Genomic DNA, 27057 nt, shown 5'->3' with positions numbered 1-27057 from the left:
TACAATAAAGGTTATATTGCTATAAATTCTCGAAGCTTGTATCGCATAATGGAAATGGATACGTCATATGGTCACGTGACGTCTACATATACATCTGTGGACTTTCGTGCACAAGTTCTCGTGCGCGCCGATATGAAGTGTGTTGTCCATTTAATATGTTATTGGTTGCAACCCGTAGAGTCTATGATGATTACCCGACCGGCGAACTTCCGATCCGGCGGGTCAATGACACATCTTTACGGTACCTTAGAGCAGCGACACCTTGTTTGTTATTGTCGAGCGTGAATCAGGAAGGTTACGATATGATTTTGGAGAATTATCAGACGAAGTCCATGGAGGGGGCAGTGGTGAATATGGCAACATCACTGGCAACTGCAGCAACGACAATAAGAGAATCGTCAAGTGGCACGGCATTACTGGCCATTTTTTCGGGCATTGAGAAGTCACTGGCAATCCTGGCGCAGAGATACACACATCAACAAATGATCCGTCATTACAAAAAGAAAAGGGAGAATGACAAACACGACCGAGGTACTAGAACTTAAGCAGTGACCGACCATTATACCTGCGGATCGCCTACGGTGCCACGGTAGTATGATTCTAAAGAACGCAATCTATTAATATATTTACATTTGAATATTATGTTTCTGACTCGAAGTTGTAAATGTTAGGAATCGGGAGCATTCGTTGTTTGTCCTCCCATGGTGCAAAACTTATGTGCCATTAGTAATGCCAATTGAAAGGGCAATAACTATGTTCAATTAAATCGCACATCGTCGGCTTGCTATGTAGGCCTTCTATGTCTGTTTTGTGTGGATATTCAGGAGAGAGTTAAAATGGTTTTTCTACGATATTAGAGTTCATTCTTTTTTGATAATAGGCATATTATCATAAGTTTAATACTTTTTTATGTATAAAATAAATGTAATAATAAGTTTTAGCTCCATCCTGAGCATTTGCATGAGGCGGGCGTGGAGGGTTTGCATAAAGAGCCGACGATATGATATTGATATATTCCGCTTACATGAGGTGAGTTTAGGTAGGCGTTTGTTTATCTGTTTTTAAGATATGGTCTATCAATCTAGTTCACTTGTTTGTGCTTCCATGTACTTTTATTATTTACTTATATATCACCCTGTATTTATATTTCAATATTGTTGACACTTATTGTTTATGTCATGTGAACGTTTTGAATTTATAATTTGTCATGTTCATTACTTGCATGTATAATAAATAAATTTGAAATTTGAATAATTAATATGATATGAAATATCTAAATAATATAAATCATAATATTCGACCCCGTTAGTTCACAGCCTCTGTCCCACAAATAAATATTATCTTAAAAGTAAATACGTCCCTTAGATTTAAAATAAAACCTTCCTGCTGGCAATATTATATTTATTTATTTATAAAAAAAAGAGTATTACGGCATTACAGCTTTTGGCCAATGCGCCATAATACATAATACATACAAATATATAAAAATATCTTAATTACAAATAACAACTAATATGACAAGAAAGTGGAAAAAGACAGCATGTGTAAATATTAAAGAAATATGATAATATATACAATTATAAATTTATCCTATTTAAAACGTCTACAAACATTATATAATTAATAAAAAACAAATCAACCTTTATGGTGCCATCAAATAAGCTAATTGCACGATAAACAGCATCATGAAACATAACATCTGTCCTGCGACGAGGTATCTTGAAGACCGTGGAGCTGCGAGTGATATTGGTGGGAACATGAAAATTAATATTTGCCAGTATATGCAGATTGTATATATCCCTCAAGAGCAGCCACCCCAACCCAAGCAACGACAAATTTACCGTCAGATTGCTTAGAATTTTTAACCACCCCTGCCCCTGGTGTTTACCTGGCGAGGTTGATTCTATGCATTCCTCAATAAACTGAGCAACAGAAAAAAAAGTAGGAGTCAAATCATACTTCTCATTGAGGTAAATATGGTCAAAATATACAGCTTTTCTGTGATTGATGGCCTTACCCTCTTCTTATTTAACGTCTTGGCTTTGACTCAATAGACCAGAACGTAACGTACCTACTAATGTACCTACCCTCAAGTTCGAAGCTAGCTCAGGGTGTTGGTGTGCACTTGGGTGTTAAATAAATTGTTTGTTTCGTCTTTTTAATTTAGTGCTATAAAGGATCACGGGTCCAGAATTAAATTAAACACCAGGATTAGCTTTACTTCGTATATTGTTTTCACCAGTTATTTGTATACTATTCCTTTACACTTGCATCTTAATAATTATAATCTTATGACTTTATAAAAATAGTCCCTTTATAACAAGGTCCTTAATATTTCTTATTTTTTAGGTAACCAATAAATGTTTAATACCACAATCCGAATTACTCTTTGCAATTATTATTGCACTGAATTACATTCCGTATTGTTCCTTAATTTACAATTGTGGCTTTTGGATTACAATCCTTATTGTTCTTATTTTATAATAATTATTAATATATTTGATCTATCACTTAAACACCAAGCGATGCCTTTAATTCATCCGGATTATTAATACAATATTTGCAGCGACCGCCGTCAGCTGTAAGTTTGCACTATTTTTCGTAACAAACCTTTGAGGTCATATTACGTGCATCTCAGTCTGAGGCTCTAACCGCCCTTCCCGCGAGAACTGGCGGTTTTTACCGAGATAAATTACTCCGCGTAACTCTGCTTATAATAGGCTAACAGTTGACATCAAAATTATTATCCGAATACATAAAATCTTATACCTAAAAATATTTCTAACATTGTCTAAGTACGAATCTTATGAATAATGAATATTAGGTTCTTATCCTTATGCACATGCCTAATTACATAATGATGTTTATTTACAATTCAAAATAATACCAAATCAAACATTATTATAATATAATTCTTATAACCTACTAATTTCCTTTAGCTTTCGTCTGCTTATTTCCGTTAGCACTATCATGTGTTGATCTACGTTATACTTATATATTTATCAATTAGCTTATATTATGTAGACAAAATTTCCATATTTTACCGCTAGACATTTTATAAAATTATCCAATCTTATTACTAGACAAGCACTTCCCTCATCTTTCACCCTGTGTTACCGTTTACTTCTACGCCTCGTATACCAGCTCGATACGCAATGCATATGACTTTTATCTGAGGAAGGAAATCGATCATATGTTTTAAGCCTTTTGACTACAAGGTCAGGGAACGTGTTTACGTTAATTAATTACTCAAGGATGGATAATGGTATAAGACCAAAGTCCAGGAACGTAACACTACCTATAGTTATTATGAATATAGCAACAGATATTTTCAATGTTGGCATTTAAAATAATTCTAGGTGATTAGGTACTACTAAGTACACTCTAGTTAGGCAGGTACCTACAAAATTGACAAAAAATCCTACTTGAGATATAGTATAAATAAATTAAATTAGCTACAAGAATTTTACACTACATATTGCTATAACAATATTATTTTCCAATATGCAGGGTGTATAGAAAGACAATCCGTCACGATATAAAATAGTTGAAAATCATGGTAATTTGTGAAAAACCATTTATTACTGCACTCAAGTAAGTACATAATCACAAAGATAACAGAATACTGCCACTGTTGCGCATGTAAAAGAATGGAATGGAAACTGAGCGATATTAATATTTTTGTGGAGTTTACCAACTTAACCACGATTCATGCGCTTGCAAAATAATTACAAATGTTAATTATAAAGTAAAAAAAATGTCGTCATTCCTATGTGTCAATTAGGAAATCCAATCCCGAGCTAAAATTTTGATCCCACGATTACAATTTGACTATCTCGGGATTGGTATTTTTTTTTGATAGTAAATATAACATTTTTAAAATATAAAAGTATGATTGAAATTCTGAAGAGTTATGATGAATACATTTAGGTTATTCTGTAAGGGCAATTATACCCTTACAGAAATATAAATATTCAAAGATTATGACGTGTGAACCTAGTTTACTTAAAACTAACCAGAATGGAATCTTGGTATTACATAGGTTTAAATCATTGGACGCACCAAGCGCGTAACGGTGAAGTGGCTATTCGATATAATTAGCATGATATTAAAATGAAGTAATTATCTCTGCTTGCGTGCCATGACTTCAGTGACATCTAACTGGTTGTTAATAATCGGATTTATTGTTATTCTAATGTTGTTACAATTACGTATAACAGCAAAAATGGTTATGTAGAGGTTTTATATTTTAACTATACAAATGTCAAGTTGTTGTCTATGGTCATTGATCGACCATAGACAATAATAATGAAATGAGTCAATAATTCAGTTGCAAATCCGGTTTTCAACAGTACTGTCAATCATGCGAGCAACTTCGCATAAAGTTTCGATATCATATTAGAAATCATAATGTAAAGAAATCATAAAGTATAAAAACAATATGACAGTCTTATTTTAGTGCCGTGTTAATCTTAATTGTTTTAAGTCAATATAAAACAATCCAAATAAAAACTGTGTCTCATTTATTCGTGCCCCGAACATTATATTATCACACACACGAAGCGACCTTCTACATATAAATAATAGACGTTATATCTTCACAACCTAAAACAATAGGTCATAACGTCTATAGTTATTTATTATCCGCGAGCAAACGACGATTCCACGAGTGACGTGTGCAGGTACATACACGTCACAAACATAATGATTTTGTACACATACTGATTGATTGTGATTGATGAAAAAATCAACCCCAAAAGATTCGGGATAATATTAACTAATCACGGAATTAATAGGTATCGAAAATTGTCCGAGAGGGATCCCGTGATTGGATTTCCTAGTGTCAATACGCTCAGATGCTTTGCTACAAATACTAATTTGTCACATAAATACCAATGGCCAATAATACCAACATGATGTTTGCCAGACTGCATAAGTGGTACGTCTTCATAAACGTCATAACATAAATATAAAATAATGGATAAATTTGCGAGTATCTATACGAACATACGTTATAATTAGAAACAATAACACTAGTATGTCTTTGTATGTTTTTTAAGCCTACTAGATGTCGAGCATCAGCTATATAAACGTACATTGCATATATAGATTTATTCACCAGTATGTGTCATTTTATGTTTCTTAAGATCACCAAGTTGCGAGCATATAAGGGGATCGGCACAAAAATACCATCCGGCGCCCCAAATTTTGAAAGCACAAATCCTAAGCAAGCATATGAAAATACATTGCATTTATGAGGTTTTTTACTAGTATGTGTCATTTTTTGTCTCTTAAGATCACCAAGTTCTGGGCATCTATATAAATATAAATTGCATTAGGCGGTTTTTCACCACTATGTGTAATTTATGTATTTTGAGATGAACAAGATGCAAACATCTAAATAAACATATTTTGCGTTTATATGGTTTTTCACCAGTATATGTCACTTTAGACTTACGATGATCGAGTTGCGACCATCTATATGACCATACATTGCATTCATAAGGTTTTTTTACCAGTACGTGTTATTTTATGTATTTTGAGCTGACTAGGTGTCGAGGATTTATATGAAAATACATTGCATATAAAGAGGTTTTCACCAGTATTTCATTTTATGAATCTTAAGATGACCAAGTTGCGAGCATCTATGTGAACATACATTGCATTTATAAGGTTTTTCACCAGTATGTGTCATTTTATGTGTTTTAGCCGACTAGAAGTCGAGGATTTATATAAACAATCATTGCATCTAAAGGGGTTTTCACCAGTATGTATCATTTTATGTATCTTAAGATTACCAAGTCGCGAGCATCTATATGAACATACACTGCATTTATAAGGTTTTTTACCAGTATGTGACATTTTATGTCTTTTGAGATCACTAAGTTCCGAGCACTTATATGAACATACAATGCATTTATAAGGTTTTTCACCAGTATGTGTCATTTTATGTAATTTGAGACAACTAGATGCCGAGGATCTATAGGAACATACATTGCATTTATACGGTTTTTCACCAGTATGTGTCATTTTATGTCTTTTGAGATGTCTAGAATTTATATGAACATACATTGCATTTAAAGGATTATTCACCAGTATGTGTCATTTTATGTATCTTAAGATCACCAAGTCGCGAGCATCTATATGAACATACACTGCATTTATAAGGTTTTTCACCAGTATGTGTCTTTTTATGTTTTTTAAGATTACTAAGATCCGAGCATCTGTATGAACATATATTGCATTTATAAGGTTTTTCACCAGTATGTGTCTTTTCATGTTTTTTAAGATTACTAAGATCCGAGCATCTGTACGAACATATATTGCATTTATAAGGTTTTTCACCAGTATGTGTCATTTTATGTGTTTTGAGCTTACTAGATGTCGAGGATTTATATGAACATACATTGCATTTATAAGGTTTTTCACCAGTATGTGTCATTTTATGTGTTTTAAGCTTACTAGATGTCGAGGATTTATATAAACATACTTTGCATTTAAAGGATTTTTCACCAAAATGTGTCATTTTATGTATCTTAAGATTACCAAGTTGCGAGAATCTGTATGAACATACATTGCATTCATAAGGTTTTTCACCAGTATGTGTCATTTTGTGTGTTTTGAGATGACCAAGTCGCGAGAATCTATATGAACATATATTGCATTTATAAGGTTTTTCACCAGTATGTGTCATTGTATGTGTTTTGAGCTGACTAGATGTCAAGAATTTATATGAACATATGTTGCATTTAAAGGGTCTTTCACCCGTATGTGTCATTTTATGTTTTTTAAGATCACCAAGTTGCGGGCATCTATATGAACATACATTGCATTTATAAGGTTTTTCACCAGTATGTGTCATTTTATGTCTTTTGAGTTACTATTTGTTATGAATTTTTTACAACATAGATCGCATTGATGTCGTTTTTCACCTGTATGTGTCATGTATGACTTAAGATGCTGAGACTTCATGCATGAAACGTAGTGATGATTTAGATATTTTACAGTTTCAAACACTCTACAACAATTATTACAAATAAAGTTACGTGGAAAATATGTAACTCTTCTCAACATAATTCGAACCTCCTTTGGCAAGTATAATTTCTGAAATTCATGTTTGATGTTCTGTTCATCGATGGTTATTTCCGAATGCTGCATCATCATTAGTCTATTTTTATTTATTGCATGTGCTAGTTTGTTGTTACTTGGGTCATTATCCACTGTATCTTTGTTAATGATATCCAATGTTTTACTCTTACGTACTGCAAAACATTTCTTGGTAGAAATCTACAAAAAAAAATAGGAATGTTAAAATATTCAAAGCAATACTACAATCAATAAAATATACTTATGTTCCAATGTTCCCTGATATAGCACTGATACTATGTCGTTTGTTAAGTGTTTTTCTGTCAAATCGATACGTTACACTGCGCTCACTCGTTGACATTTATATATATATACTAGCTGACCCGGCGAACTTCGTACCGCCTCAGAATCAATAATCTTGTGATAATTTATTAGCTGAATTAAATTCATTTTTTTTAGTTAAAATGAATACTCAAAATGAATTAAGTCCAATAAATGTGCAAAAATCAAATCAAAATGAAATGGATTACATAGTTTTGGTTGGTTCAGATTTCGAAGCATGAGGACTACCGAGCCAACCTTCAGTTGTAAATTGTGCGGTGGCAAGCCAGGAAGATCCAATGAGTTTAAAAATTCAATTGGCTAGTTGGTTGCTTTGTCTTCGTTTGTTAGTGCAAGAACGTAGTGGTCGCGCGGGGGTGGCGCGCCGGCATCTTGCGAAACTCAAACGTATAACCATGTGTAAAATGTTCGTAGACAGTGTCTTTTTTCGGGCATAATACACACGGTTATACGTTTAAGTTTCGCAAGACGCCGCCGCACCACGCCCGACAAATTACTACGGCCGAGCAAGTACACAGTCGATAAATTTGAAGGAATGCAGTAGACCAACAATTTGATTTTTAATTGTGAATTTTAAGTGATCTACATCTTTGTTCTTTGCCGCAAGAATTGCTCGTTCACTCAACCAATTGTTGACACGAAATTGCAAAAAATCAGCGGAAACGAAATCAATCCGTTCGATTCGTCGACAGGAACACGGCCGTTACCGATCAGTCAGAAATTGCTTAGAGGAATCTTCGTCAGATGGATCGTTTAGCAATGTAACTCGCATGTTTGTCGTCAGCTGAAGGTTCTTCACATAGCGCCACAGAGTCAATGATTTGATGCAAGCGTTTATTTCATCGGCAGTGGTCGATCTTGGAATGACTGGTAGTGTTTGGCGGAAATCGCCAGATAGTAAAATCATTACGCCTCCAAAACATCTCTCACAATGCGCGTTTGTGCGCCATTCTACATTCATCCCAGGTGATGATTTTACTTGCTACCAAAACTTTGGCCATTGCTGAATGTTTCGCAATATTGCATGTCGGTTTTTCTGTCGTTTGATGGTTTAACGGCAATTTCAACGCTGAATGAGCCGTTCGGCATCCTTCTAGCAACGTGGCCGCTATCCCAGAAGAAGCAACTGCTACAGCAATTTCGGATCTCGCACAAACAGTGGCCAAAATCAATGACATGAGGAATGTCTTCCCAGTTCCACTGGGTGCATCGAGGAAAAATAAGCCACCATTTCCATCAACAATTGCCTTCATTAACGTAGCGTGCAATACCTTCTGTTGGGGGTTCAACATTGGTACATTCGTTCGAACTAATTACTTCAATATATCTCGATCATATTCACGTTCACGTTCCAATTCTAGATTGAAAGCGTAATTCACTCCACGATGTGGCATTGGCATTCCTGACTTGACTAACAAACTGCCGCACATGAGGTAACACATGTCTTCGATCAAAAGGAAAACCTGGTTATGTATCTCCTTATTCACCTCGAGATCGGGATTCCCTGAAATAACACGAATTCGATGTAAAATGTCTTCTGACATATCATCCTTGTAGTTGTTCTACAGTTCAGGTGGATTCGATGGGAAGCATGTCGAAATAATGATAGCAAATAATGTGCGTATCTGACTTGGAGATGCAGAAACAAATGCTTTAGCGATTGTCATGTGCCAATGAGTATCATTTTCAAGCAAATTGAGCTTTTGACATGCAGCGCGAAATGTTGGGCACACTACACTTGACAGTTAGAAGTGATTCAAATGATGTCGGCCCACGAACATTTACCAGCAACAACCGCAAGTTGAATCATTCGCCATTCTTCGGATGAACTGTTTAAATGCGACCAAGAGCATCAGTAGAATGCACATCCGGATGATCAGGAACCGCATCGCCTTGCTTCCGACGCTGAAATTTCTTCGATGAAGCGTTCCAAGTGTAATAACGTGGCATCTCAGAGTAGAACAACGTTCGTGCAAACGGATCGCTTTGGCAAATCGAAAAAAAACTGGTCAATGTTGTCTGTTGTACTGTCGAAGAAGTAAAAAAGATTCAGGCAGGACAACTTCCTCCAAAATTCTACGGAGTCTACAACAAAGTCTTTTGGGATTATCTGAGGCTGAACTGTCAAAGGATAGATAATGCACACAACGCCTATCATTTGTTTATTTGTTTCTTGTTTATTCTTTCTGTCATATATCAGAGATGGCGTTGTATATGGATTTAAATTTTTTGTGATTTTCTTTTATTTTCGAATGCGCGAGATTTATTGTTCAAAATGTCAAAATGTATGAGAAAATGAATTGTCTTCATAATTTTTTTTCCCGTGATTTATCCGATATTTTAATAGTTATTCTGCTATTCCGGGAGGAGACAAATCCAACAAATCAAAGATTATAAAAATCGGTCCAGCCGTTCTTGAGTTATAAATGGTGTAACTAACCCGACTTTGTTTTTTATATATATATATATGTATATATTTTAATTGTGGTAAACATTACAAATTATTAATATAAGACGTTCACAACATGACATTTAGAAGAAAATAAATATTAATAAAAGAGTATTACATATTATATATTAAAGAAAAAGAAAAAGATGACCATTAAAACAGTAGAATTAGTGTGGACATTAAAAAATTAAAATAACAAGGTAGTCACCGGATGAGCTAAGCAGACCCTATTTTAAGAATTTATAAAACATGCCCACTTACACTCATCCTGACGCAGGTGAAATATGTCAATATCTAATGTGATTTGGTTGTACAAACTTATTGCCCAACAAACAAAAAATGGATGCACTCGATTTCTAAGATAGTTATCAGAGACACGCAAACAAATATTACCAATAAGTGCAGAGTTTTCATTTACGCCGCGTATAAGTCGGAAAAATATGTAGCTTAATAAAAATACTTCTAAACTTTAAGGGGTACATGCTCAACATAGGTCAAAATGGAGCTTTTATTGCATTTTCAAACCATAATACTGGACATTCCTTAAACGTGGTAGATACTCTATTTATATAATTTTGAAGCCTTATTATCCTTTATATTTATTTTAGTATAATTATAAGTATAATTAATGACGAGATAATTTTAGTAAAATATTTACGATAAAAAATTATATTGATAAACTCTGTGATCCCAATTTTGACAAGAATTAGGCATTGTATTATTCAAAAAAAGGCAAGATTAACACATTTGAAGATAATTCTAAAGATACTAATTATAAGCTATGTTTTTGACCATTTAAGTGTAATGCATATCCTACGAATAATGATTGCTTTATAATAATTATTGACCTTAAAATAAGGTAGTGTTTTTTTGAAAAATTGACAAACTAAAACTGAAGTAGGGAGTAAGATCATGTTAACGCGCGTGTTTGAACATGTACCGTTTTAAAAAAAAAGATTTATAATTTAATTATTTTTAATTGATTTAAAATAAATATAAAGGATAATAAGGCTTCAAAATCATATAAATAGATTATCTACAACGTTTAAGGAATGTCCGGATCATGGTTTGAAAATACAATAAAAACTCAATTTTGACCTACGCAGAGCATGTCCGCCCTTAAGTTGCAGTATGTGAGCATACCTAATGATCAGTATACCTAGCCTCGCAATTCTTCATGAACAGAACCACTCAACCAACAAACAATAATAAATTATCCAAATTTACTTGGAAAATCTGTTGTCGATTTACGCAACTTATAACTTCAATTTACCGCAAAATTGCGTTTAGCGATGACGCTCATGTTTGCACGCGTTTGTTAATAAGGAAAATTGTCCACACGAAAAAAGACTAATCCAGAAGACTCCCTAGAATTCATTACATCTAGAGTAATGCACCAATTCATGTGGTTTACGCGCTGGTAGCATCGACGCACAATTCTTCAAAAATGGGGCCAAAGCTCACGTTAAGGTCAACGGAAATCCTTGTCAAACCATGATTAATATTTTGATTTAAATATTATGGATTTATTTAAAAAAACGGTGATTTATTTTCAACTAGATATAATAAAAGTAGACCAAATTGGGCACCCAGAATTTGGTTAATTGAGAATACTAAGGCCACATGCCCGACATCATTTTCTGTTAATGCCATGAAGGTATCGATTTTTCGAAAAATAATATTTTTTTGTAAATTGTAACTTGTAGTTTTTTTTACAATTCAAAGTTTCATCGGATTTAAAAAAAACAACTATGTAATTTAACATACCTGGTCTAATGACTTGTATTGTAGATTAGAGGAGCCAGGTTGAGTTAATTCAGCATTAATTTGGCGAATTGCATTATCAACAAATTCTTCATTGATGTTGACTCCCTCATCATTATTCTCATACTTAATATTCATCAGACCGTTTTCACACATCTGAAAATAACAACATTATTAATATTATGTAACAGTATCATCATTGCGATTAGGCAGAAAGGGTTTCCTAGAGCTCTTTCTTCCATCGGTGGTCCCCAAATTATGACTTAATTTGGTAGGTGAATGTATAATCACCGAACGACATTCCAATGTTATGGCAATCCAACAAAATAGTGAAATCTTGTGGTCATTCTTGTTTGTTTTAGTTCAATTAAGAGTACATATTACAGATGGCTGGGTTAGATTATTTTTAAATGCATTAAACCTTGCCTAAACCAAACCAAAATAAATAAAAAATATTCTTCCATCTATAAAATATCAAAAATTCTGTATGATATAATAACATATTGAGGCTTAGTTTCACAGGGTTTTTGTTAAATTTTAAAAACTATCAGTAAATTATTTTAGTGTTAGTTCAAAGAAAATAAATACGTAGATACGAACGAAGAAGTTTTGTTTGCACCATATTTATGTTGAATATTAGCAGCCTATTTACACCCTTTGCCGCTGGTTGATACCCATTTTGTATTACAATATAATATATATATATAAGTTTACTATAGTATACAGATACGTATCAGATGACAATATATTATAATACATTATATACCTAACAACAATAATCAAATGAGCATATATATTAATTATATGAGTTACCTGTGAACCACTGCCAAACGTTGACGCATCAAACTTTTCATACAAGTGACTGCTTTTGTCGACGGCTTGTGCGCATGGAAAAGTCACTTCACCTAAAGTCAGCGACGCATCGTGCATACGTTTATGGTACTTCAAAATGAGCGCTGATGAAAAAAAATTACAACACACGTTGCAAACAAAATTTGTAACGAAAAATGAAGCTCTGCTCAACCTCAGACGGACTTCTTTCGCAGAAGCAAGCGCTGTTTCCTTTTTGATGTCCATTACTTGCACTTCAATTTCATCAAACGACTGTGCAGATTGCCTCTCAAAGATATCAGGTGCAATCATACAATCCATGTCGCGGTTTACGAGTGGAGTCTGTTAATAAATCAATCAAAACATTTATACTAACAATATAAAAAAAACAACCAACATACAGAATGAAAAAATTCTGGACTATGACCACCTAGAAGGGCAATTTTTGAACGATCCAGTATCGAAGTCATTGTATGAGAAAGTGATTAGAATGTATGAGAAATTTAATTTCTGAATAGATTTTGATAACCGCGTCTGAAAGTGGTGGAGGCTTTTGAGCTTCACAAGCTTCGACGGTTGAGGTGCTAATTTTGAGAGATGGTAAACATATTAAATGTCGGAACGTAATGTTGAAATGCTCTTTATTTATTGTTTTTTTACTTTTACATATTACCGTTGGAAGTATTGTTTTGTATTTAAATTGTCAATTAAGAATTTATTGTGTTTTGTTATACAGAAACATACATATTTTATCAATATTAGGTTTGTGAAATACATGTAATTACACTATTATGTGGTGAATATTGAAGTGAGTAGCTTCTTTAAGGATTAATTATCTACGTAATTTAATAATCAGTCATTTTGATAATTCAGCGATAACTAATAAGTACTGATTAAATAAATGATAATGTCATTGGCACATTTTAGGTTATTTTACACGTACCCAAAATGGAAGTGATCCACGCTGAAATTTTGTTGTTAAGATTTGTAACCGGACGATCCATTCAAAATGACAGACGAGGCGTTTGTGAAACGATTCCGGTTATCGAAACAATTGGCAGATATATTCCTTTCCAGGTTGGAAAATCTAATGTCAACCCCAACTAGCTGTCATGTTAGCATAGACAAAAATATAATGCAAACTCTTATAATTATAAATGTCCATTCAGTATTTTTGTTGCATTATTGGACACCGTTCCAAGTACTATACCTCCTTTGAAGATACTGTTGCGTTTTGCTTCTTGTTTGCGTACTGCTTCGTTCAAAAATTGCCCTCGATTGAATAGGCACGTCAATGAGGTTTGATTTTGTCACTACGTTCATGGAGACACCCTTAACTGATTCACTGTTGACCAACTGTTTACTAATTAATTACCACATTTAAATATCATGATAATTATATCTAATGGCCAACTAATGCAAACATGCCGTCGCGTTGTTAGCACTAGAGGAGAACACAATCACTGCTGATCTTGACATTTTAATTATCATATTTAAATAATACCTTAATTATAATATCGAATGGCCAAGTACACCAAACGCACCGGTCGCGGTGTTAGCACTAAATGAGCTAAGGCCGGTTCGGATCAGGCGAGAAGTTTAGTCGAGTGGCGAGAAATTTAGTAACTAAACGTGAACCAACAGACAAATTGAGTCAAGTAATTTAGTAAAATCATTTAGTCGAGTCAATCCATTTTGCTGTAATTTCTCGGTCGAGTAGCGACCCCCACCACCTCTCACTAAAAACCTTACAAGTGATGATATCGAATTGAACTCTATGTATAGGGAATTTGGGTGGAATCATGGGACAATACGACCGAAAGCGGTTTATTGTTCGCATATGGTTACTAATGAATAATAGGTATCGGTTACTAAGCTATAATAAACAGACCTAATTCTACTGAATTGTTACCGTGCAAATGTCTAAAATATTAGTATGAACATCTCACGATATATAAATGCAGAAGAATCTAAATTTTTCTTAATCCTAAAAATATTATAATGTTCATAGGTAACGCAATATTATGTTGAGAAAATGACATAGGTACGGAATATAATAAATGACTATTATTTTTAGGTTAGGTCCTGTGTGGACAGTTATTAATTTGACAGGTCGTGAGAAATGGTTTGACGTTTCAGACCAAACCAATTCTGACGGTCAAAAAATGGTTTGAAGTTTGCTGGTACAGTGAACTAAACGTTAAATCTAAAACTATTCCGGTTTACTTATAACGCATGCGCAGTGCGCCAGTTTTGACCTGTCAAAACGTTTAGCTGGAACGCCTAAATTTATGTTGTCATGCAGCATGGTAGATAATTTGGTAAAATTGGAGGCTTACAACATTATTTTGTTACAAAAAGTTTTAAAAATAGAATTATTGGTCTATTCTCATCCCATGTCACGTATTTTACGGCTTCAAGTAGTTTTTTATAGACAATAGGCTTACCTTGTATTAGGTACTTACCGAAAAAGGACTCACGGGCGATTAATTTTATTCACCATACAATTGATCACATTTTTAGATAATCGCATTAATTATTGCTTTACATTCCAATGATTGTGATGTATAAATCATCATATTTAATTATACTTACGTGATTTAACAATAGATTTATATACCTACTCAATACTGTCTCAAAATATCTGTTTTAGTAATCGACAATAACTCGAATCTACTCCGCAATCAATAAATGAAACAAGTTTGACCGAATTATAATATAATAGTTTCTTATGAAGTTTCAAAGACGCATTACAAATTCAAACCTTACATATAAGACGGCATCAAGGGAAGAAAACGGCACATATACCTACGTACAATTGAACATACTGGCCTGTAATCTGAATATGAACAACCCGGTTGAGGGTATTCATCATCATATAATGGGTGTGTTATATCTTCAATTATCTCGCGCTTGACGACAGCTGGTTGATCATCCGTCTCAGATTTTATATTAGAGAGGTCCGCTATATTAAGGCACTGAAAGAAGCATTATTACATTTTGTAAACACGGTGAAAACAGTTTCGGGTCTCGTAATTACCATATAACATCGTATAATATTTATATTTAACAAGAATTAGTAGATAAACAAACCTAACCTATAATATCACAGATGTTTCGTAGCTGTCAAATTGTATAAACATGTAATTTTTAGAAACAAAGTTTAATGTCACCTTATATTCCTACATAGTTTGTAAAAAGGCCACAATTTATAATATTAAACTAATCATTGTTATTCTAAATCTAATGTTATTTTAAAATAATTTATTTTCCAAAAACTAACCTCGAAATTGCAACTTGAAACGTCCGCATTCTCTTGCGTTACATGAATGCGAGGGTCCGGGTTATTTGGATGGCTAGTCAGCGTGTCAAACAAAGGCTTGCCTTCTATATCGGAGTCTTCTCCATCAAATTCTTGCTTTACATCCATGTTAAGGGTATATATTCCAAAAGCAACGTGTTACGTCACAGACAGGACCATTTCATTTCAAGGTATTGTTAGAAAAGTGTTGCCGCAATACTGAAGAAGTATTTTCCGTGGACAATTAATATTATATATTAATAGGTACATTGACACGGTGACACACTTCATTAATAATTATGTATGTTTTGTTGTCAAGACAAAACAATGGAGCGAAAATGAATATCAGCATTTCCGCAATCATAAAGAGATCAGCGCATTTAGGTTTTTAAAAGCAAAAAAAGAGCCCATCTGCATTTTTTCTTTTTTCAAGTTTTCTTCTACAGACGTTATAAATACAATATTAATCTCCAACGTGGGAAAAGAACATATTATTATCTGTCAGTGCAATACAAACCAAATGCCACACGTATTTTGAGCCAGGCACACGGACATTTGGGTGCGATTTGCACCATGCACGGATAGACACGGCAATGTCAAAAGACATGGCCCTTTGTTTTGTTTGTTATACGTACTTGATCCTTGACTGAATGGGTAGGCAATAAAGATACAATACTTTATTGTAATAATAGTTTTAATATAAAGGTTGAAAATAACAGTGCAGGTATACGTTAATGTGTATTTGACATTGGTGAATACGAGTTTAGTAGTGCTTGAAAATATCGAAACGCAAAACCCGAGTGGAAAAAAACTACTCAAATAGAATAGTAAGTAGGTATATAACTTAAATCCAATAAAACACAGTTTATTGTTTGATCGCTTCCACGGAATAGATGTCTCAGAATTTCGGCCATTGATAATAAAATGATTACGTATTCTGGCAACACTTCTCTAAAATTAATGTACCTTGGAAGGATCCTGTTTGTCACGTTCTTCCTGACATAATTATTTACCAATAAAATGGACGTAAAGCGAGAATGTGATGGAGGACAATCTGAAGAAGAGGTCAAACTCTTGTTTGGTTCGCAGACTAGTCACCCAAACAGCCCGGAAGTTCGCACTCATGTAAAGGAAGAGAATGCCGACGTTTCAAGTTGCAATTTCCAGGTTAGTTTTTTTAAACTGATTTTTTTAGATTGGAAATAACAACGATTAGTGTGGAATAATAATATGTTGTTTTTTTACATACTGCGTAGGAACATAAAATGACATAAATGTTGTTTCAAAAAATGACTCGATTATACTATTTGACAGTTACGATACATTTGTGACATATTAGGTAGGGTCACCTACCTACTAATTGAAGTAATTATAATTAGAATACATTGTTATACGCATATTCTATAAAGTTTCCGCATTATGAGGTTAGTTTTTTGAAACTGTTTCCTACGTCGTCTTTCACAACCATTAATATGGAATAACAACGATAAGAATAAGATTAAATTATAATGCTGCGTTTTTGACAAAATATGTAGGAACATTGCGATGATATTAAACTTTGTTTCAAGAAATACAGGTAATGGTGCCTTTCATAACTTTCTTTTTAGACTAAACATAACCTGATCTTACCTAATCTAACCTAACCCAACCTTAGTGTGTGATAATGCTGCATCTAGCGTAAACGAAGCCGTAATATTCTTATATCAATAAAATATTTAAAGTTATGCCATTCATGCATTCAATATTATTTTTGATATTTTGTTAATAGAATAATTTTGGTTAGACAGAGATAGTAATAGTATTTAATAGATTTTAGAAAACTAACCAGCAACATCTGCAGTTTGTATTCTTAGTTAAATGAAAATAAGCAAGTAGGTATGTGCTTAGTGTGCACTATTTATGTCGGATCTGAACAGCCTACTTCCACCTAGATTATAACATTTTAATTACCTAGTCATAATAATAATATGTACATATTGACAACATGTTATATAAGTGAACGTTGTTTTTTTCAGTTAGCTGCGACGGGTGTCACTAAGACTGACATTAAGCACGAGTTCACTGAAGACGAAATGCCACCATTTTCTGATGAAGATCCTCAACCCGGATGTTCGCATTCAGATTACACACCAGGACATGGGGTACATTCAAGTTTATATATTGTAACATTTGCTTCTCTATTCGCCGATTTCTATCGAAGGTTGACGTTAAACATTTCAATAAATCCTCATAATATTCCAGCTAGTCGTATCAGCTATCAGTAGCGAGGGGTGGAGATAGGCTGTTAGGATCCGCCATAAATAGTTTACATTGAACTTTGCTAGTCATACGTTTTTGTTTTTATCGAACTAAACTTTTGTAGTCATTGTAGTCTTAGATCATAGAAAACAAAAACCTTTGACTGAAAAACTTTAATATGCACCAATTAAGTCGAATCTTAACAGCCTACTTCCACCCTCTGCCGCTGATATAATGTATATAGTTGGCTTCTTATATATATGATTTTATTTGTAATTTACACAAGAAACAATTGTGTCTATGTAAATAGATTGAACATGAAGTGACGTCCCTTGGCACAGTACCGCCTTTGATAAACAGACTAAAAACGACCCCCTATTTTTTGAGATATTGCCGCCGATATGTAGTGTTCATTTTTTGCACTTGTTTTAAAATAAATAACAAATAATGTTATTATGCACCTACAAAATAATATACTTCCCATTGATTATTAAGTAAACATTCAGCTATCGACGATAGTTTATCAAATTTATGGATTAAGGTATTATAATTGTTACAATAGGTTAGCCGCCTAAACTGTCTATCTCACTCTAAAAGTTAACACAGCCAAGAGAGGGGCTGTTTAAACAGAGCACTTTTTGTCAGTTTAGACCAGTGCTCCGCAACATTTTCTCACCCACGGCACACTAAAGGTCTTCCCAGAATTCCGCGGAACACCACACGTAATACAATTTATACACCAAACCATGGACTTGAGGCCAGAATCTTCGGTTTCCCGCTACCTATCGCTAAGGTTAAAGACAATGTTATACTTCAACATAGCGTTTTTCGAATGGTGTTCGAGATAAAATTAATCGTATTGATTCTATGTTTAGCGATTTTTTTGTATTTATTAATACATCCACATGAATTATGGTAAGTTGTCGGATAAACAATAAAGTATTTGTCGAACATTGACACAATATTAATAAATTGTATCACACAATCGTATGTGTTAAAATATTAATGCCAGCGAAGTATATCAGCGCCGCAGGCCACTTTTTTGGCTATTAGGGCAAATTTGTAATTTGCGTTTATCTCACTTATCTGCTTGACCTGCCACGCCACCCCCCTGAGCTTGTGGGGGACATGCACCAAAATTACATGATATACTTATTTGATAAATAATTATATATACATAACGTAAACAAAGAACCAAACATATTGCCATGTATTTGTATTATCAATAAAATAACATTATGATACCTGAGCTTTTTACCCTACTAATGACCTTTTAAATGACCTTTTAGCCCTACTTTACTAAGTTTGATGGCCTTGATGTTTTTGAGACGGATCCAAAATTTATTGCTTGATTTCATTAGTCTGGTAGGTCCTTCGGTACATTTGTAGAGATCCTTGTCTTAACTCTTTCTAATCTATCAGATCATGTCAATATATTTTCATTATGACCTTGCATTATTTTATGAAGTTCATGCAGGTGCTCAAATGTATTATCAGCCATGTACGCAAATTTGGCTAATAAGTAAGTAATGTTTTTTTTAAGCAATGCTCCGCGGCACACCTAGTATCGTCTCGCGGCACACTGGTTTCGGAGCACTGGTTTAGACGGTTAACTTATTAACCGCATCAATATAATATATTATATTAATATTATTTATATAATAAACTACCTTCGATAGCAGCCGATAGCCGCCTTGCGTATAGAATAGACCCACCGGAAACACAAAATTGTATCTGTTTTGTGATTACACATAGGTTCTTACTAATATTTTCTTGAATTAATCTATGATCTTGTAAGATTTCCTAATCTAAGTCCGTGAAAGATTGTTGGACCTACTAACGTAATAAGTCACTTTTGCTAAACTGCTTCTTATACCCCGCTTACACGTGCGTGGGTTAACTGATGACAGTACGTATTATCGCGGGCGTAACAAGAACAGGTAGCTATACGTAAACACGCATTATCGTGCAAGATGCAAAATTGCATGCATGTATCATAAGAGTTCAGAAGATTCTGAATTTTCACGTAAAAATTAGACGTGCGTAGGTGTGCGCATGTGAAATGTAACGATAGTGGCGAACCTGCCGAAAGAAATACGAACTACAACGCATAGAATATTTTTACGTCTACCTATTATCTACAAACTTGTCCGAACCTGTCTGAATCTGGCAAAGATCACCAAAACGATGATTTCATCGCGTCTCGCATACGCATGAAAAATGAGATTGGAGAGACAGTCAGCCCTTTTACGTGTAAATAACTATTATCGCGATAGTTTAAAATACACACTATTGTTGCAAGTAAATCCATGCACGTTTAGGAAATTCTATCAATCCAAACAATATCATCAACAAATGAATACATAACTTATTAGTGTTTTTCATTGACGAATAAATAGTTCATTTCAGCAAAACAAAGAGGGTTTATTATTGACGTATTTTAAATTACGACTTACTGTTTCGCTCAGACCAGATAAAGATATATATGTATGATATAACATTTTATATGTGTAAATTATATTAACCGATTCATTCCTTCTTGAGAGTGTCGCTCTTTGGATAACTGCCGTCCCTATACAACGCTCAGTATGCGTGCTCTCACGAATTCAAAAGTATGATATATTAAAACTTTGTTTATACTGTTGATCGAGACCGCTTGATGAAATTTGAATATGAATTCGTTCCCGCACTTTCAGGTGAGCGTAGTTATGCACAAAGCAGCCGAGCCACACAAACCTCAAACAGAGATAGAAGCACTTTTATGTAAATTGTGTTTCTTTAAATCAGCAAAGCCTCTGTATACTCTGTATACTTTTTGAATGATAGATATTATATATATATATGATTTTGTATAACTTTGAAGAGATAAAAGCATATAATATATGAAATTTTGGTGTTTAGCAGTCCAGGTGTTTTGAGTAAAATGATTTTTTTAGAATGTGCATTCTGCAGAATGCAGCCATCTCTTATTTTTGTAAGAAAAGTCTTTATTTTTGATTATTTTCTTTAAAAATAGCCTTCTAAGTTACTAAATTATTATGGGAATTTCAAAATTCTGAAAATAATTCGAAAACTTGTAAATTATACATCAATATTTAGCTGCCTGGCACTATTTTTTATATGAAAAATCTATATATTATATTATATATAATAAAATGAAAAACATATAATGTAATAGAGAAAATAATGTTTATTAATTGAATGTAGAAAAACACACCTTACAGTCACGATTTTAAAAAATTACGTAAGTACATAATATTATCATTTGGCTGCTTTTTGCAGAACGAATATTGCATTTTTTTAGAACGCATTTATATGACATTTTTGTATGACAGCAGCTTGGTTGCTTTATGCAAATCGAAAATGTCATATTCTGCGATTTGCAAAATCTTTAAAACACATTTATATCAGATGTTTGTATGACAGCAGCTTGGCTGATTTGCGCAGAACGTAAAACAAACGTGTGAGATTATGGAAATCACAATAACTCATTTTTTTCAAAATTGTCGCTTGGCTGCTTTGTGCATAACTACGCTCAGGTATAAATCAACGTCCCCGAACCCCGGTATAGTCTGTAACACTGAAGACAACACTTTATAACCGTAGCCAAGATACGATCGTTCTAGTAAATATTAAAACATTGTTTATACTTTTGAACGAGGTCGCTTGATGAAATTTGAATAAAAACTCTCTTAATTTGAATTTTGTTTGTGACATTGGTTACGCCTTTTGGCATCTTCCGACAGTATGCACACTCTCCAATAACACACTGACACAGAAATTATTAGTTACTACACGAAGTTAAAATTTTTTTTTCGAACAGGGTGCAAAACTGTCTCATAGTATGTACGTTATTCTGGCATCTTAAACTATTTTATCAAGAAATTTTAGAAATAAACACGCTTAAGTGAAACTATCTTATTTACATCAATCTAAAATCTTACTATAATAGATTTATACGTATTTCCATGAGTAGTACCACAATCGTGTCATTGTTTATTTTGTGAATTTTCTTTTGATGTTACATGTAGGTGCAGTTTTTTAAAAACTATTTATGGATCGTTCCGTAACATTGTTTGTATTTATTATCTTTGACGATACTATTACCATTTCTTAACGTCATTTTCATTCTCACGTCACTTATAATGTCTGAAGATGCTGAAAGGCAAAAGCCTCGAAAAAGTTGCCCAAATGGAACAGTTTAAAATCTAAGTTTGAATAATATTGACTTCGATTATTTTTGTTTTTCTAGGTTTCTATTAAAGACTTTTTCACAAGGCATCACGATATAGACAGTCATCAACAATCCTCGTCTGATGGAATCCAAGATAGAATGATACAGTATTCAGAAGTGACGATAGATGAACAAAACATTAAAGGAGAAATCTCAGAACGAGAGACTCCGAAGGAACTTAGACTTTATCTGAGAAGAGTAGTACATTTTTCACGTAACTTGATTTGCAGCTTTTGTAACGCAGTTTTTGGATGCGAAAGTGCTCTAAAAATTCACAAAATGGTTCACACGGGCGTGATTTCTGATCAAAACGAAGAAAGTATATTCTCTCAACTAGATCATCTCAAAGCAGATAAAATGGCACATACTGGTGAAAAACCTCATAAATGCAAGATTTGCTCATATGGCTGCTCGCAACTAAGTAGTCTTAAAAACCATGAAATGACGCACACCGGTGAAAAACCTTATAAATGCAAGGTGTGCCCTTATAGGTGCTTGTTACTTAGTAATCTTAAAATCCATGAAATGACACACACAGGTGAAAAACCTTATAAATGCAAGGAATGCCCATATAGATGCTCGCGACTTAGTCATCTTAAAAGACATGAAATGACACACACACGTGAAAAACCTCTTAAATGCAAGGTATGCCCATATAGATGCTCGCAACTGAGTGATCTTAAAAGACATGAAATGACACACACAGGTGAAAAACCTCATAAATGCAAGGTATGCCCATATAGATGCTCGCAACTAAGTGATCTTAAAAGACATGAAATGACGCACACCGGTGAAAAACCTCATAAATGCAAGGTGTGCCCATATAGATGCTCGCAACTAAGTAGTCTTAAAATCCATGAAATGACGCACACCGGTAAAAAACCTCATAAATGCAAGGTGTGCCCATATAGATGTTTGTCACTTAGTAATCTTAAAATCCATGAAATTACACACACAGGTAAAAAACCTCTTAAATGCAAGTTCTGCCCATATAGATGCTCGCAACTTAGTAGTCTTAAAAACCATGAAATGACGCACACCGGTGAAAAACCTCATAAATGCAAGTTCTGCCCATATAGATGCTCGCAACTAAGTAGTCTGAAAAACCATGAAATGACGCACACCGGTGAAAAACCTCATAAATGCAAGGTGTGCCCTTATAGGTGCTTGTTACTTAGTAATCTTAAAATCCATGAAATTACACACACAGGTGAAAAACCTTATAAATGCAAGGAATGCCCATATAGATGCTCGCTACTTCGTCATCTTAAAAGACATGAAATTACACACACAGGTGAAAAACCTCATAAATGCAAGGTATGCCCATATAGATGCTCGCAACTAAGTGATCTTAAAAGACATGAAATGACACACACAGGTAAAAAACCTCATAAATGCAAGGTGTGCCCATATAGATGCTCGCGACTTAGTAGTCTTAAAATCCTTGAAATGACACACAGGTGAAAAACCTCATAAATGCAAGGTATGCCCATATAGATGCTCGCAACTAAATGATCTTAAAAGACATGAAATGACACACACAGGTGAAAAACCTCATAAATGCAAGTTCTGCCTATATAGATGCTCGCGACTGAGTTATCTCAAAAACCATGAAATGACGCACACCGGTGAAAAACCTCATAAATGCAAGGAATGCCCATATAGATGCTCGCGACTTAGTAGTCTTAAAATCCATGAAATGACGCACACCGGTGAAAAACCTCATAAATGCAAGGTGTGCCCTTATAGATGCTTGTCACTTAGTAATCTTAAAATCCATGAAATTACACACACAGGTAAAAAACCTCATAAATGCAAGTTCTGCCCATATAGATGCTCGCAACTAAGTAGTCTGAAAAACCATGAAATGACGCACACCGGTGAAAAACCTCATAAATGCAAGGTGTGCCCTTATAGGTGCTTGTTACTTAGTAATCTTAAAATCCATGAAATTACACACACAGGTGAAAAACCTTATAAATGCAAGGAATGCCCATATAGATGCTCGCTACTTCGTCATCTTAAAAGACATGAAATTACACACACAGGTGAAAAACCTCATAAATGCAAGGTATGCCCATATAGATGCTCGCAACTAAGTGATCTTAAAAGACATGAAATGACACACACAGGTAAAAAACCTCATAAATGCAAGGTGTGCCCATATAGATGCTCGCGACTTAGTAGTCTTAAAATCCATGAAATGACACACAGGTGAAAAACCTCATAAATGCAAGGTATGCCCATATAGATGCTCGCAACTAAATGATCTTAAAAGACATGAAATGACACACACAGGTGAAAAACCTCATAAATGCAAGTTCTGCCTATATAGATGCTCGCGACTGAGTTATCTCAAAAACCATGAAATGACGCATACCGGTGAAAAACCTCATAAATGCAAGGAATGCCCATATAGATGCTCGCGACTTAGTAGTCTTAAAATCCATGAAATAACACACACAGGTGAAAAACCTCATAAATGCAAGGCATGCCCATATAGATGCTCGCAACTAAGTAGTCTTAAAATCCATGAAATGACGCACACCGGTGAAAAACCTCATAAATGCAAGGTGTGCCCATATAGATGCTTGACACTTAGTAATCTTAAAATCCATGAAATTACACACACAGGTGAAAAACCTCATAAATGCAAGTTCTGCCCATATAGATGCTCGCAACTAAGTAGTCTTAAAAACCATGAAATGACGCACACCGGTGAAAAACCTCATAAATGCAAGGTGTGCCCTTATAGGTGCTTGTTACTTAGTAATCTTAAAATCCATGAAATTACACACACAGGTGAAAAACCTTATAAATGCAAGGAATGCCCATATAGATGCTCGCTACTTCGTCATCTTAAAAGACATGAAATGACACACACAGGTGAAAAACCTCATAAATGCAAGGTATGCCCATATAGATGCTCGCAACTGAGTGATCTTAAAAGACATGAAATGATACACACAGGTGAAAAACCTCATAAATGCAAGGAATGCCGATATAGATGCTCGCGACTTAGTTTTCTTAAAAGACATGAAATGACACACAGGTGAAAAACCTCTTAAATGCAAGGTGTGCCCATATAGATGCTCGCGATTTAGTAGTCTTAAAATCCATGAAATGACACACAGGTGAAAAACCTCATAAATGCAAGGTATGCCCATATAGATGCTCGCAACTTAGCAGCCTTGATGCCAATGTCTTTATCAATATGAACCTATGTTACATTTTTATTTAGTGTCCAGCATTAAACATATATATATTTTTAAGCTATTTTTTGAGGTTTTAATATCCAATTTCCTCACATATCATGTTAGTTTATCTTACCATGTAATTACAACATATTGGAACATTACATGGCAAAACATGATCACTTGGAAAATCTGGAAAATCTTTTTTCTACTAAACGTGAAGAATCAAAACTTTGAAATACTTATTCTATATCTAAAACTCATTTCGAATACTTCGTTACATTATATTATTTACAAAAGAATATTCACCAGAAAGATTCAAACAATCTCAAAATTTAAAATAGCTCTCCTGCACAATTAACAAAAGTGCACATATCAGGTTTTGCCATCTGAACACTGAATTTATAAAATGAAGTTATTATTGTAATCAATTACTTTATTCGGTAATTATGCAATACATAGCGTATTATAGTTATAAATTACAGTATTTTCTTAATGCTTATTTTCTCAAGGCATACGTCATCTCAACCACGCAGCACGATCCGTCCATCCCTTACATTCTTTATAAGTTACTGGGTACATATTTAGTTATTAATTCCTTTATTAAAACTTATGACTGAACATTTTATTTCTTATTACTTGCAAATATTTTATATAAAACAAATCCGCTATGTTTTTAGATTATTTATTTCCATTCGTCATCTCGTGTACTTTATTGTTACCTACCCCTTTTCAGGATCTTTGAACATCTTTACTTTTATACATCGGGCGAAGGATTTTTCCTAAGGATAAAACATTAACGTAGTTGAGCAGGGAATCAAATAAGGTGTTTTATTTAATCGTTTATAGAGATCAGAGGAACGGTTCGGCCGGTTTTTTTTAATATTTATAAACACCAAGAAAAGCCTTTTGATAACATGTAGGTGTCAAGGCTATCAAGTCAAGGGTCACAATAAAAAAATATTTAGTACAAAAAAATTATGAATAGTTGAAGTAGAATGAATAGTTGAATAGATCATTATAATTCTTATAAACAATAAAATAGGTACTACAATCAAAAAGTGTAAAAACGTCAACTCCGACTCATTACCGAGTTACCGAAAAGACGGAGCTGATTCGGCTTCATCAGCTTAGGTTCGCTCTTCACAAGAAGTACGAACATATTCGAATTTGACCGACATGTCTACCAATCTAAATTTTCGCTGTATTACGAATTGGATAAAGCCGCCGATAACTGTTTAATGTATGGAATGCCTTCCGTATTAATTTGGACGATGAAAATAATGGAAACGTTCTAAAGTGATGAGAGTTAAGAATAGACCTGCTGGAAAAATACTTCTACTTCAATAATTTATAAAAAAGTCTCCGATTTTTCTTATTTGAAAGAAGACATAATGTCACACTCCTCTGGAGGCCTGGAGAGGCCGGAACCATTTCTTAGCTGACTCATAGTACCTAATGGTCGATAACGAGAAAAAAAATATCCGGCAACGTTGTTTGTCAGAACGCAAAAAAATGCAACGCTTCATTTGTGTCCACCGCTTTTATGATAGGAGATAGTTTGTAGCGCTAAAGCGCGTCTCGCTGAAAGTGAGATCAAAAGCGAAAAGTTTTAGGC

General features: G+C 34.1%; 1 protein-coding gene across 2 annotated transcripts in view; it reads left to right on the top strand.

Annotated features, from left to right (window-relative positions):
* The window catches only part of LOC147077276 (uncharacterized), a 69459-nt gene that overhangs the window by 5202 nt on the left and 37200 nt on the right, over positions 1 to 27057 (top strand). The window lies entirely within an intron of this gene.

Source organism: Rhyacophila brunnea, unplaced genomic scaffold, assembly GCF_057557595.1.
Source record: "Rhyacophila brunnea isolate RB1 unplaced genomic scaffold, BYU_Rbru_1.0 scaffold_13, whole genome shotgun sequence".
NCBI classification, from domain to species: Eukaryota; Metazoa; Arthropoda; class Insecta; order Trichoptera; family Rhyacophilidae; genus Rhyacophila; species Rhyacophila brunnea.
Note: the sequence above shows the minus strand (reverse complement) of the source record. Positions and strands in the feature narration are given on the sequence as shown.